This window comes from Drosophila melanogaster, chromosome 3L (assembly GCF_000001215.4).
Source record: "Drosophila melanogaster chromosome 3L".
Classification (NCBI taxonomy): domain Eukaryota; kingdom Metazoa; phylum Arthropoda; class Insecta; order Diptera; family Drosophilidae; genus Drosophila; species Drosophila melanogaster.
In genome coordinates, this window is record NT_037436.4 from 3868255 (window position 1) to 3874301 (window position 6047).

Consider the following 6047-nt stretch of genomic DNA (forward strand, 5'->3'; position numbering starts at 1 on the left):
TTTATATTTGCTTTTAGAAATTCCATCGCTATTTTTCTCCCAGTGCAGGCATCAAGTGAGGCGATGGCCTGGGCAACTGGATGCTCGATTCGGTCCGCTTATAAACTGCATCCTGCTGCGATCCGCTGCCCCCGTGTGTGAGGATTCGGGAAGTGGGAGGGGAACCACGACAACGACTGGACATTAACTAATGCATGCATTTATTTTTGTTATTTGCTGGGGCGGTTCGAACTGCAGATCTGGAGGACGGGCAATTCGGGATCCCCTTTCTTATAGAGTGAGCGGGCGGCACGGACGAGATATGGAGGATCTGCTCCAATAACTCATGGTGACACTATTAAAGCGACGATTTGTAGCCGAGCATAAAATAAATGCGGATTAGACTTTATAAAGGACAAAATGCTCATGGCTGCGATTTATGGGATTTATGGGCGTGGCTGCAGGAGCATATCAAAAATAATAACAATATTCAAGCCATTTGGAATGGAAAACTCATACCATTGCAAAAACAGTTTTGAAGGCAGTTTAACATAAATTTTTAAACATTTTGTAGTAGTTCAATATAGCTCAGTCACTAAATTAAAACACACTTTGGGCCCTGGGCTTTCCAAGCCAGCTAAAATCCCTATAAAATGCCGGCCATGTTACACGAATGTTATCAAAATCAGTTGAGTAAATACAACCGTAAACTCTCTCGTCTCGCAAAAATAACAAACGTGACAAATTTCGATGAATTCAACTGTGAAAAAATTGGGGAAAAGACTGCAGAAACAACAAGAAATTTAACGATGACGGCGAGGCGAAGGCATAACAAAAACTTTTGTGCAACAAAAACTTTACACAAACTGAAATTTTAGGGGGTAAGCAACTAAACAGTCGCTTAGATTTTGGCAGTCACGATACAAACTTTGTCCCTAGCCATTTATCTAGTGGGTGGCTGCAAGTCTTCTCTATTTGCCGAGTAAACAAAAGTTTTTGGCGCAAAAAAGCAATTCAAAGATTGAAATTCAGCAGCAGCAACCCGCATCCAAACCAGAAATGGTAACGAAAACAGCCCAAGAACACACTGAGATGCGAGGGGAATGCGGGACAGAACCGGAGGACAGCTGGTAGAACCCTAAAATCCCGTCTGGCACTGGAAAAGAAGGGCATCCTTTAAGCAGCTCTCATATTTGAACGCGTAGAACGCGCGAAATTTCTCAAGTTTCACGAAAACTTCGCACCTAAAGTTGATGAAAAAAGCGATGCAAGAGGAAAAGCCTTTGGTTGTTTTTGTGGCTTGCAATAAATGTCAAGACTAAAGAGATACCATGAAAAATAGTTAAAAAAGGATATGTAGTATTTATATCTTTATAGGTGATGCAAAATCTAAAAATACCGCGCAAAAACCCAAGAAGTGCTAGAAAATTATTAAACAATATCGTGCGTAATCAAGTTATTTCGCAGCAGTCACGCCAATCCCACACCTGCATCCGAGGATATTTGTCGGAAAAAGGACCTGCCCCTGGGGCTATTAGGCAACGCATTAATGAGGGTCAAAGTGCGTGTAAATGCAATGCAAATGTATGTTAAAGTGATTAGCAGCCTTCAAAGGACGGCGTTAAATCTGAGGGATCCAAATACACCAGAGGCTTAATTTGCGTCACCACCCCGCCCACAAAGTGCCCAAGGACGAAGCCAGCCAAGCGCCCACCCCCTGGGCGCAGGAATGCCTCGCACAGCAGCCGGCAATAAAACAACAGTAAGAGAAACAAATAAAAAAAAAATAAAGTAGGAAATTATCACGGGTAACTATTTCTATTGCTGGTGATGATGAACTTCCCATTTCGACACTTCATTGAAGTTGACAGATGTGGGTTTGTCCTGGGTGCACAACACTCTGCTGTGCTCTGGGTTCCCGATTCTCAGATCCCAACCAGAGAAATCGCACCCTCGCAAACTGAAACCCATTTTTGGGAGCGGGCCACGTGTGCCAAAAGGCATTGTGTGTGTGTGTGTGTGTTCGCCAGGATAAAAATGGTTCGAAGGAAACATTCACAAATGAAGTTGTAATCGGAAGTTGTTCGTTTGCCCACACCCCCTACCATTCTCTACCCCGCCCCCTTGTACATATAAATTGAGCGACAATTGTACAAATTGTCAAGGCGGAAACGCTGGCAGGGATAAAATAGTTCGAGCTCGGATTCCATTCCATGTCCACTGTGCGGGCCAAGCTGAAATCCGGCGAGTCCTGCACGGACAAGGGGAGGTGCAGGGGTGTCCGGAATGGAGGATTAGGCAGCCAAAAGGGGTGTCCTTGCCACTGCCTAATACATATGTTCACTTTGTGTTCGCGCCTTGATCCTTTTTGCTATCGAGCAAAGAGCATCGGGTATATAGGGCATTTAGTTTGAAACAAAAAAATCGGAAATTCCACTATAAAATATCTATACATGTATATATTTATTACATTCATTATTTATAATATAAATATTAATAATAACCTTGGATTGTAGTTACTATAAATAGTTACTATATTCGACTATATCCATAATCATAGAGACAAATTTATATTGACATAAATCAATGGGTAATTCCAAGTCCACCCCTTGCACACCGAAAGCTCTCTCGCCTTTTTTGCTTTTGTTGGGTTGCCCACAAATATTTGTTTTTAATAGTCCCTGGATTGCAATGTTTGAAATGCAAATAGGATTTCCGTTTACCCTCCTTTATCCTTTTTCCTGTGTACGTCTGTCTGTCTGTCTGTCTATGTTGGCCAATTCCATTTGACAGTTGAATTGTTTTGATCCCGAGCATTTAGAGAAATAATAACACTTGTTTTCCAATGGCTGCTGTTTGCGCCCGAGATTAGTCAGTTAGTTGCCCAATTTGACACATGTTGAGATTGCAACGGGGCACAGAATCGTCGGACTTAATATAGTCGCCTGGCAACTGGACAATCAGATGGCATCGGAGTTGGAGGCCCAGGCACAGAGAGAGGAGCCTCCGGCTTATCGGGCGAATTGATCGTTTTGAAAACGCTCGAAATGTGATGTGGTGGCATTTTCAACTTGTCTGCGTCTCAATATTTTTACTTTCTTTACGATCTGGCCAGACCGAAGAACTGGTTCACGGGGGGATCCAACTTTGGTGCCCCTTCGTGCCCACCTCAGTTCCCCCATGATCTCTGCGTGTAATCGTGTCGTGTCCATTTCGATTATCACCAAAGTGAGTAATTTAATACCAATTTGGCGGTGCATGCGGCATAGAGTTGAGAGAAATATGCTCGCCCCTAAATGTCAAATGTGAGCACCAGATGGGAATCGAAATCGAAATGGAAATGAAAATGGGTCCCGGAATGGTTAGGCGATTGAGATTGGGAGCTAGCTGCTGCTGGGATCTGGGACCATGGGTTTTTTGTGACCATGGGAGGAAGGTAGGCGCATCGTGTAAGGCGGAAAAATCTTATCGCACTAGCGCATATTTAGCTGGAATTTTAAGGAATCGAGTCAGCAGAGGAAAGGCAAACTGGCAGCTTATAGTCCAGCGATTACATTGAGCAGCTGCCTGTTGGTGACAATTTACAAGGGGAGTCTGCCAGATAAGACTGGAGATCTTGACCAGGCTTAGGCTCCAATCCCCCCATCCAGGTATCAATGGGTTTTCATTGAGACATTATAAGTAGATCACAATTCGATATGGGGAATTGAAAAGTAGTTGTACGAAAATAGAGCAATATTGCTGCAATCAAATGTTAATAAAATGGTCAAAATGTGTCAGAATGATGTGAAAGTTACTTTTTTATGCAGCTAATAACCCAAACTAACTGTAGTAATCATCTTTTGGGTGATTTTCAAAAATCAAATTTTTATCATTTTTTCGATTTTTTATAAGGGGTACCATCAGGATTTTTTAGCAAAAATCGACCAAAAATAAAAGGTTTTCTTTTGAATGCCAATCGATTGGGGAGGTCAATACGAGTAATTAAAGGTATTACATTCCAAATTCAGACCAATATTTCCGATGTTGTGTTCAAAATACCATTTATTTTGGACAAGAAATGGGAATATTCAGTGATGACTAAACTACGAGTCTTTTTTCAGGCTTTCTGGTCATTTTAACATATTTACACTCTTGCTCAAACTATCTTAAAGTGAATTTAAAACCCCAAAGTAATTTAGCCAACTTTAATCTTAACTTAAGCCCTTCTTTATTCGCAAGTTACACACCTTCTTTTCAGATACCTCGTGAATTATTTTCAGCGAGTGACATAATATCCTAATTAGATCAGTCGGTCATGCTCAACTGACAAAGTACACGACAAACTCGATGAGGGTAGACAGTTTTGGCCTTCTTGGCTGCCTTTTAACTGGCCGATTTGTTGGGGAATCAGAAGGTATTATGACATCACTGACATTACTTTGGTCAGACTTTTTGGCTCTATTGCACTTTTAAGAGATCGTTAAATTAAAATAACAAAAACGATTATGCCCCAATGTTGTGAAACAGAGAGCTGGAGAAGTGTAGAAGATCCAAATGCATCCCGGCCACTCGGTGATGAACACATTTCCCACGTTTGAGGCGGCGAAAAAAAAAACAAACGATTTTTATTTTTATTTCAATTTTAATTTATTCAGAAGAAATCGGTACAGCGGCTATCGAACGGGAGACCCCAAATCCAAAACCAAATCCAAAAACCTGCCCGGCGGATAACTCCCAGGCTTCGGGTTACATTCTTTTGTTGGAAATTTATGACTGGAGACGGAGACGGAGCCACCGTCGGAAAAGGTGGAAAGGTGAAAATGCTGGAAACGGTGGAAAATGCCCGCGTGTTTAGCAGCGTTTAATGGCTCATTTCGAATTGATTTCTTAGGCCGAGCACACTTGAAGTTAAGTACATAAAATTTAAGAACATTTTGACTAAACAACGAATTTTATAAAAAACTTTTTTATACAAAAGAAGTATAATCTGATACGCTGATATGAACGAGAGAGTTATGGAGAGTTATAAGTTCTTAATTTGAATGACTTTTAATTTAATAAATTTGTAATCAATCAAAGGTTTTCTATTTTCTGAATACAAAATTGCAGTATTGTTGTTTCTTATCATTTAAGATTGGTAAAATATTTTTCTCAGTGCCCGTGCTGAGACATATATGTAGATAGCCAACTGGAAAGAGGGGGAGTTTTTGCCGTATTTTCATTCGGAGCGCCATGAAGATTTGTGGGCCGACTAGTTTTCGGGGGCTGGCTTTTAGTGGAAAAGCTGTAAAACTTGTTGAAATGCTTGTAAGCCATCGTAAAAAAGCGCACTGTGAAGAGTCTATTACAATGATGCCATCGTGCTGATAACCCAGCAACCGCAACCGAGCCTACTTAATGGCTTTGGAAAGGTGCACCCGGCTCCAAGCTGCGGGTCCGAGCTGGAATCCGATATCCGAAATCCGAATCCAGGTCCGATTTTGAGGCACCTCCTCCAAGTCATCAGACGTCGAATGATGCGCGCATTTCCGCACTCGTCTGGAAAATTGTGTGTTGAGATGGGCCATTAAATTGGCAACACATTGTTGCCACCTAGCCAGCGAACTTGATTTTGGCCAACTGTTCTGAGCCGTGGGTGGGTTGTACATGCCATAAATCCGATGATTGTTAGGGAAGCCCAAGAATTTGTGGGGTTTATTAGCCGGCAAATTCACGGGATCGTAATGGAAAGTATGAGGGGGATATATGTGTGAGCACTCGGCTGTTGGTCGCTCAATTTTCGTAATTAGAATTTAGTTGGCAAGTATTTATTGCTAACTTGTAAATCATTTTCAAGTCGTTAATTATAGCTGAATACTCCAAATTGGTATACATCTAAGATTTATGACATAAGTGTGGCTGAATAAAACTCAAATTAATAGGTGCCTATGATGGCTAATATTGAAGAGTAAACAATATAATTATTATTTTCAGAAAAGCTTTTAGATTGATTAAATTTAGTATGAACAAATTGTATGTTTTCAGTATTCAAATGACAGAGTATTACTTTTGCAAAGCTGATCATAAAGATTTTAAAAGCCTTTCAA